Source organism: Solanum tuberosum, unplaced genomic scaffold (assembly GCF_000226075.1).
Source record: "Solanum tuberosum cultivar DM 1-3 516 R44 unplaced genomic scaffold, SolTub_3.0 scf00304, whole genome shotgun sequence".
In the NCBI taxonomy this organism is placed as follows: domain Eukaryota; kingdom Viridiplantae; phylum Streptophyta; class Magnoliopsida; order Solanales; family Solanaceae; genus Solanum; species Solanum tuberosum.
Window position 1 is genome coordinate 109,264 of NW_006239227.1, and position 9,303 is coordinate 118,566.

The 9,303-nt window shown below is 32.4% G+C and overlaps 1 long non-coding RNA gene across 1 annotated transcript; it reads right to left on the reverse strand.

Moving 5' to 3' along the window:
- Positions 1–1,248: 1,248 nt before the first annotated feature.
- LOC102580799 (uncharacterized) lies at positions 1,249–8,921 on the reverse strand. The gene is made up of 3 exons (XR_368284.1): positions 8,883–8,921; positions 1,941–1,946; positions 1,249–1,262 (listed from the first exon to the last, which is right to left on the reverse strand). It is a non-coding gene; the product is annotated as an uncharacterized lncRNA (long non-coding RNA).
- Positions 8,922–9,303: the final 382 nt, after the last annotated feature.

Consider the following 9,303-nt stretch of genomic DNA (forward strand, 5'->3'; position numbering starts at 1 on the left):
TACTCGTACATTCAATGTACTGATGCCAGTTGGTCTGCATCGTCTTATGATGCAGACGCAGGTATCCAGGATCAGCATCCAGTGCCTTGTTGATCAGGTTGAGCACTCAGAGTTAGTTGGTGAGCTTCCTTGCTATTCGGAGGGTCTTTTTCATAATTGTTTAGCTTTAAGTTGTTAGGATGATCGAGGGTCCTATCCCGACATCCCTCTTTGTTGTAGAGGCTTCATAGACAGTTAGTAGTTCAATTGTCTTTACACTATCATTTCATATATTAAGACTTGAGTTGCCATTTTGGCCAAGTTGAATGTTGACTTTTAAACCTTCTAAGTTATTTTATTTAACAGTTGAGTAGAGATGCATTGAATCTGTGTATTTATGCTTTTAAGTCCTCCGCTGAGTAAGTAAGTCAGGACAAAGGTTTGCTTTGGGCCAACAATGGTTCTCGAGTGCCAGACATGTCCGGGGTGTAAGCTCGGGGTGTGACATCATTTATGTTATACTGAATTAATAAATTGTATTACTGTTATGGTATGACTTTTTTTGAATAAATGATTGAATCGATCTATGTTATCTAGATTCTTATCCATCTAAATAACCTATGAAAGCAATAAAATAAACCATAAAGGAATAATTTAAGAGATCTCCCATGTTTAAGTAGATGTGCATCTTGAATTTCTTTTTTTTGTATGACGAGAACTATCGGAGAACTTCTTGATCAAATTAAGAACTTCAATAATTCTATCTTGACTCAGTCGTTCCTTTCTTTTAATTTTTTGTGTTTGTTTTTTTGATAACGTTTTTCGGATTCCTGATCTATAGCGTAGAATATTTAGGAAACCTCATTTTCTTCTGATAAGAGGAGAACAAAAGAGAGGTCTTAATCCAATCCATCTATTTCTACCTAAACACTACAAGAAAAACAGTTATTTAAGACCAACATTTAGAGACGAGTTAATAATCTCGTCTCAAAAAATACATGTATTGGGAAGAGATTATATTCTCATCCCTAATTCTATATGTTATTGTGAAGGTACAAAATCTAGTCCCTAAAGAAATTACAAGCTGGTCCCAAAATCTAAATATAGTGGTGAGAAGCGGGAAAAAGTGAATTTTTAATTTTAATAGAAACTCATGAGGCGCTAAAAAATTACTTCATTAATTTTAATTCATGATAAAAGTCTCTATTTTTTCAATACAAGACAATTGAGCCACTTCATATTTTTTCAGCACACAAAAGCCCTAAATCGATTTCATCAAAAATCTTTGTAGCAGCTGTGTAAATCGAAATTCTCTGGGAAAACTCTGCTAATACTCTTAGTTTTCATCTGCTCTTTCCCAAAATAGAGAAAGCACGGGTTGTAGGTCATCAAGAGAGCTTCGTCTATGAGTTGATTTTCATCTAATTGATTCTTAGGTATGTCTTCTTTTAAGCGTTGATTTTTTTTTTCTTCTTAATTCTCTTAGTGTTTGTTTTGTTTGAATTACTCTTTTTATACTTCTTCACCAACTGGTGGTTTTCTATGTGTATAACTAGAGAAAAAAATATTGTGTGGGATTCCTAGTTGATAATCTTGTTTTTGAAGTATATGCAAGTTTGTAGCATGAACTTTGCTTATTGAACTGTAGATTCGAAAGAGAGCCTTTGACAACAATGCATAGAGTTACCTAATGCCTAAGTGAAGGGAGCAGTAACTAGTTATAAGAACACAACTCTTTTCATATGTCATTTGCATCATTAAGAATTTTTTCACTACCATTTGAACAAACTCTTCCTATGAGAAGCAATCTAGTTCTTATTCCTCTACTTTACTGTTTTGAGTGTTGTAAAGGTTTCTGATACTGACAATATCTTGAGGTTCTTAGAGAAAATGTCATAAAACTTGTTATAATCCTCTTTGTTCTTTGCAATTTAAAGGAATAGCCCATCACAGTTCTTCACAAAAATCTTGAAAATAACCTTCAAGATCTAGTTCAGCTATAACATGTTCTGGATATGTTAAGAGGAAGTTCTTCTATAATGCCTTTCACAAAGCTCAGATATTCAGGCATCAGCTTCTAAGAGTAACCTTTTACAATAATCAGACGATTGGAATATGTAACAATCTATTTTTTAGACATTTGGAGTAAATAATTTGTGACTATAATATGTGTTCATTTGAAATATAATCGTGAAGTCATATTAAGCAGCAAAAATTGGATCATATATGGGCAATTATCGAGGCAACGATGTAGTCCATTTTATGACTAGGCATTTGGACCTTTTGTCGTGGTTCTTAACTGTCATCTAATGTCTACAACATCACATCAAATAGCTTCTGAAAAATGTAATTCTATAGGAATGAAATCACTTCCCTTTTTCATCATCTTTGTTACAGAATAACAGTTAACCATTGTTTATGTTATGGTTATTAACTTAACAAATATTTTCACTATTGTAGGATAACTTTGGGAGTGTTGACAAGAAGGAAGAAATGAAGTGGTAAGATAAGGAACATTTTGGTTCCAAAAGTTTTCAGGAACCTTTCCAAGTAAGAATATGAAACTTTTAATTTACAAAATTGCACTTCAACTTTTTTCTTTAAGCATAAGATTTTAATTGCCAAAACTTCAAATATTTTGCACCCTCTCCCTTGGATTCTCCTTATTTCTCCTTATGTTAGAAGGGGACAATTAAGTCTTGTTTTCCCAAGGATATTCACAAATCAATAGATGCTAGTTTCCATGTGTATTTGAAGCTTGTTTTTGAAAAGGATATTCACAACTCGTCATTTCATACTTTGATGATCACTAGCACATTAGATCATAACGATGCAGAATTTCTTTAGGTCTAAGAGTATCTGAAGTTTGGATGTTATTTCAGTTTATTGGCCCCTAATTTCGTTGAGAATTCACATTTTAATAGTCATTTTAAGCTTATTGTCTAAGAATACACGCAAGAAGCAAAAGAAAATCAACATATCGAGTTAAGTTGGCAATTCCTTATCATATTGGTATCTATAGCCTATTCGAGAAATTATATATCCGCAGGTACTATAAAAAAATATTTTTCTTGTCTCTATTGTAAATAGCTACATAAGCTGGCGTAATAAGTCGGCTAGAGTAGAAAATGTAGTACAAAGAATCAATGGCTATGGCTCAATTTTACTTCCTTGTCTTTCTTTTCTGCTTCCCATTTCAAGCACCATCGTTGGTAACTTTAACTTCATAATGTTTAGTTTTCCGCCTTTAATTTGTTTTCTTTTTCTGAAGAGAATATTTATGAATAAATTTGACATGGTTAATTGATTTGTTGATTTGTGTAGTCACTTTTGAATTTCCTCGACTTCTACCTTGTATACTCACTGTTGCCCATCTTCTTCTTGCTCTGTTTTCGACACATTTCTCTACACAAGTATCGAAAATGTTGTTGTTGTTGTTGTTGTTGTTTCCTGTACATGTAATTTTATAAGCACCATTTGCTTAACAGAGGAACCGTTAGTTAACTAGACTTCTTTACACTGCTGCACAGTTTCTTCTTTCTCTATTTTCACATATTTCTCGGCATAACTGCCAGGCATATTGTTGTTGTTATTTCTTGCACTTGCAATTTAAAAAACATCATATGCTTAACAGAGGATTCATAAGTTTCCTAGACTTCTTGTCATTGTTGCACATCTTCTTATTGCTCGATTTTCAGACACTTCTATGCACAACTGCGCGTAACAAGAGTTCCTCTACTTTTTATTTTATTGCATTAGAATAGCTAATAAGTAAATGAATACAAACCCCACTTGATGAGTGCTGGCTAGAATATTTTGTCTTCTACTTTTAGAGTATTTCCGTTGAAATTTGTACACATCTCAACCTTGTAGGTTCTTCTGAGCATCAGATACCAGTATACTCGTCCATCAAGTGTCCTACATTTCTACTCACTACAATCATTTCTCTCGCTCAATACTCTATATATGTTGTATAAAATGATCAAGGTGTTTTCTCCAATCATTTGTGATCCCAAAACTGATAAAAACCAATTTTGCCGCCATCCCATTTGTATAGCTCTGAACATAGAAAAAATGAAACACATGAAGCTTATGTATCGAGGCTTTCGTAAGCTTGGGTAAAACTTGAGTAGCAAAGCATAAAACTACCACCAGAACTGATATCAAGTTTAAGTCAGCTTTTTAGAGCATCTCAGGCTACTGTCTACACAACTCAAGTAAACTTTTGTGTGATCACAACCCTCCATAAAGATTGGTCTTTGTGTTAAATCTTTATAATTTCTTATTAGTGCATATTTGAGTTCTCAATTCTTTCAACCCAAGTCCTCTGAATATTCTAAAGTCTTTGTAAATTTTTTGAGTGCCTACTGCCAGCATTTGTCATTTAAATTCATTTTTAAGTTGAAGTGAACTCCCATTTAAATTTTCTACCAAATGTTATTTAGTTGTGATTCATCGTAAAAGATGTTTGATTCTTGGTTAATGTATCTGAAAGTTCTCTAAATTTGAACTCTCAATTTGGTTAAACGAAGTAGGTTAGGCTAGGAGACGAGCTAAGTTGAGGCAATATTAGAACTTTTTCGCAACTGTTCAAATTTTTTTTATGCTGGCTCTTTTTTTTATTTTCTGCAAAACTGCATAATGGGATAAATTTTGATTTTAAAATTCCTCACTGCTGCAACACTGCAACCAGCAGCTGCTGTGTTTTAGAGTTTGCTTCTAGCTACTCTGTTTTACTGTTTGTTGCCAGCTGCGTCGTTAATCTAACTTGTCTTTTATGCTATTCATTCAGTCCATTTATTTCCATTTTCTATCAAATGTTATTTAGTTGTAATTCATCATAAAAGATGTTGGATTCTTCGTTAATGTATCTCAAAGTTCTCTAAATTTGAACTCTGAATTTGGTTAAACGAAGTAGGTTAGGCTAGGAGACGAGCTGAGGTGAGGCAACTGTGAACTTTTTCGCAACTGTTCAATTTTTTTTTTATGCTGGCTCATTTTTTTATTTTTTGCAAAGCTGCATAATGGCATAAATTTTGGTTTTAAAATTCCTCACTGCTGCAACACTGCAACCAGCAACTGCTGTGTGTTTTATAGTTTGCTTCCAGCTACTCTGTTTTACTGTTTGTTGCCAGTTGCATCGTTAATCCAACTTGTCTTTTATGCTATTCATTCATTCCATTTAATGCCATTTTCTAGCAAATGCTATTTAGTTGTGGTTCTTCAAAAATGATGTAGGATTCGTTGTTAATGTATCGTAAAGTTCTCTAACAGATTTGTCTTATTTCTTGTAGGTTTTGTTGATGTTTTGGATATCACTTGACAAAGATTGAAGTTTTAAGTTTTCTGCCAGACCTTTGTTCATTCTTTAGTGAAGATACAAGTTTAGAAGATGCACTAACTCATTATTAGTTTGCTATGAATATTTTTCAATACTTTGGATGTTATCTAAGTTTTTTTGTTAAGCAAATATTGAACATCATGGGATGTTAACCAATTTATTGTAATCAATCATACTCTAATCTCTATCTTCTTGCCCCCTCTCTAATTTGATATTTGTCGATAAATTTAGATTCTTTGTGATATTAATGGCTCTAGGATCAATGGTGAACACAATTATTGATCGTCTCTAAAGGTCAATTTAGGACTAGAATTATTGCTTGTCTCTAATGTATAAGCTAGGACTAGAAATCATGCTCACTTGTAAAGCTATTTTAGGACCAGCCTATTGTTTGTCTTTAAAACTACTCTAGGACCAGTTTGTTAAGGTCGCTAAAGCTATTCTCTAACGACCTTATTGTATTCTAGGACCAGTTGGCACACTCGTCTGTGAAAATATACTAGGACCAGGTTGCGTAAGGTCGCAAAAAGAGGTTTAATGACCTGAATACCAAGATATAAATGCTCTATTTGAGACCAGATTTGTAGTCGCTAAAAGGAGTTCACAACCTGAGTTTTTCCGTCCCAAAACATTTTAGGGACCAGAATTTTGAGCTCATCCTTACTGACAAGTAGCGACGGAAGTATCTAGGACGAGTGGCGACCAAATTTTTCTGGTCTCAGTTGCTCAATTGAGACTAGAATTCAACTTTCAGGGACTAGATTTCCCTTCCTTAGAGACTGTTTTTCTTGTAGTGAAACCTAGCATATATCCATCTAAAAAACTAAAAAAAATATTTAATATTCAATAAAATAAATGAACATTCTTCAAACAATTAGATATGAGAGACAATATTTTTCACATTTCTCATCTATTTAAACAAAAATTAGTAAAAACGTCAAACATAAGGGAACCTATTCTACGCTAGACATAAGATTGACTCAAATCTTTTACATTTTCGAAGTACTTACACATTTTTACATCATCAAAAATAGGAGAATCGTGTCATATATAACTCTTCTCACATTTATTAATAGGGCCTAAAACATTGGTCTAGGCCCCAAAAATACTATTCATGCTTTGAAATTACACCCCTGAACCCAAATGGAATACACTAGTATATATGCTTTACAACCAAGGACATCTCTAATTTGTGAAATAAATTAAGTTTTATTCAAGACTTATTTCTCCAATGATAAATCAATTTAAACAAATCAAGATCTAACTCTTTTTATTTCTCAGATCATTGCAAACAGAGAAGCCAACCCAAACATGAATTAAATCAGACAACACATCAAACTTAAACTCAAAAATTTAACCAACATTATTTCAAAATTTTATCTCCATAAATAATCACTAAACATGATGAAACTCGATGTATGAAAGTGAACTCAGGAGTAAAGCTTTTTCATCTCAAGCTTCAAAAACAATTTTTAAATCCAACTTTAACACCCATTGGTAATAACCATATCAACACAACAAACACTTCTTCATTTTTATAAAAAAATAATAATAATAAAGAATGCCAAATTTTTTTATAAATGAAACAATTAACAATTTTTCATCCCGTAGATGGTTTCCATTTACAAAACATCAAGAGCACAAGCGATTGTACCGGAGAGCACAACTAAAGGAAAAAAGGCCAGTTGCATGAAACAACAAAAATAGAAAAACACAAAGAAAAGAGTACTTTGTATTGTTACCTGATGGCCAAGGAAGCAGGATGATCAACTTAAAAACATTGATGATATGTAAAATGAGGAGATGGAGTTTCTTGTTCAACCACAGTGCAAATATTGTGTAGGTGTGGAGGCCGTTTGGGAAAATGAATAGTGTGGGGCGGAAATAAAAATCCTAATCTTAAGGAAGATATTTAAAGGAGAGGGAGCGGACCGGGTGGGCTGGTCTCCTATATCCATGTAATGTTGTTTTGATTTGGGCTTTAGGCCCAAATGAATTTTTCTTTTATATTTATTTTTGGAAAAATTTCCTAACTACCCACCATTTATTATCACATTTTCTTATTTTCCCTGCCACTTCAAAAAATATCAAAAATCCCCTCTTTTGCTCCCATCATTCCCTTTTCCGAATACATTAATTTGAAATCTTATACCCATGATTTTCTTTCCTTTTCAAATCCACAAATCTCTCTACAATTACCTACATTAATCCATTTTTGAATTTCAAATATTTTCTCTTTCCAATTAATGATATCAAGTTATTCCAGAGGTAGATTTCTTTCCATCACTTCAATTTTAAATTTATTTTTTTAGTTTTTCATCTTAAAAAATTATTGAATTTGTTACTTTCGATCTCTTTACTGGAAGAGGGCTGGAAAACGTGGCTAATGCAAAAAGTTAATCTTGGAGTGCATTTGGAATTGTTTCAGGATTTTCTAATGGCAGTTTTGATACACTTCATTCCATTGGTTCGATCTTTCAGTATTGAGCTTACCCAATTAGTCTGAGAAGGATACATCTTCGTTGCTTTCTGTTGATTAGATTGTTGACTTTTTTTTGATTTTTTGGTGGTTCATCTTTTCTAATACATTTAGGTTCAGATTTTTAATGTATCTAGTTGATTTTGTTTCTTAAACTAATGTATATTGTCTTCGTTTCAACATTATGATACATTACAATTCTAGCATGCACAATGTATCGTGTTCAAATATTAGTTTTGATACATAACCTTAATTAGTATTGATACTTGATACAAAAACTCTACCAAATGTATCACCCTCATGTATCAGCCTTTTCATCTACAATTTTTTTATACATATGAATTGTGCTCTCAAACAAAATAAGTTACATAAATAATAATGTATCATGCACTATTTTTTTAGGCATGATACGTAAATTCAAATTTATACTAAATGTATCTGATACATAACAATTACCAAACAGTAATGTATCGATCTCAAACCTAACATCTTATGGGCAACAATTTCTTATTTAATGTATTTAGTAGAAATACAACACTTAATCAATTTAAACAAGATACATAAATAGTAGTATATTGATAAATCTATCCATCTCGAAAACGAAATTCAAAAAACGATTACATAACATTATAAAAGGTATGAATGATCCATTAAAGTTATGCATCTCTTCAACCTTTTTGTTTGTTGAATCAATGCATAACGGATACATTGAAAATCCAAACTCTTGTTTCTTCACTTCATAGATGTATCAGATCTCCAAATTTTTCCTCAACTCATCGATCTCTAATTCAATTGCAATGACTGATTTGAGATTCATAAACTTCAGTTAGTTCTCTCCACAAAACAAAACATATCAACCTTTGAATCTCAAATTCAAATAAAGATCCAAGATTCTTAAATCACTAAACTAAAATTTTGATCTTTAAACAGATAAAAGCAAAATACACAAAAGGGTGTTGATTAACTACAAATTTCACATCAGTCACTACTCAAAATAACATCTCAAATTTCAAGAAAAGAACCCCATTTTGAGAAAAAGGGGGAAAAGAGGGTTTAGCTGAAAAAAATGGATTGGATTCTCACCAGAAAAGATGAATCTTGATGAACAGTAATACAGTATCAATGGAGATTCTATAATTCAAAAGAACAAGTATTAGAAAAAAAATGTGAAATTATAATTAGGGTAGTGAAAAGTAGGCGAAGACAAGACGTGGGATTTTGGGTATCCATTGGGAGCAATTTGAAATTTTGAATTTCTTCGTTCTGGATTCCCATCGTATGATTGAGAGTAAGAAGAAACGTAAGCGTAATTTATGGGATTTAATTAGGTTTTCAGATTTTATTCCCTTTTTAGCGCAACAGAAGGATTCTTCCCATATTAAAATTAATGTGTCCGGATGGTGACTTATGTATCCGGAAGGTACATATTTTAAGGGATTATTGTAATTAGAAAAAGAGTAGGGATAAGATGTAATTTACTCTTTACACTATGGGATTTAGATAA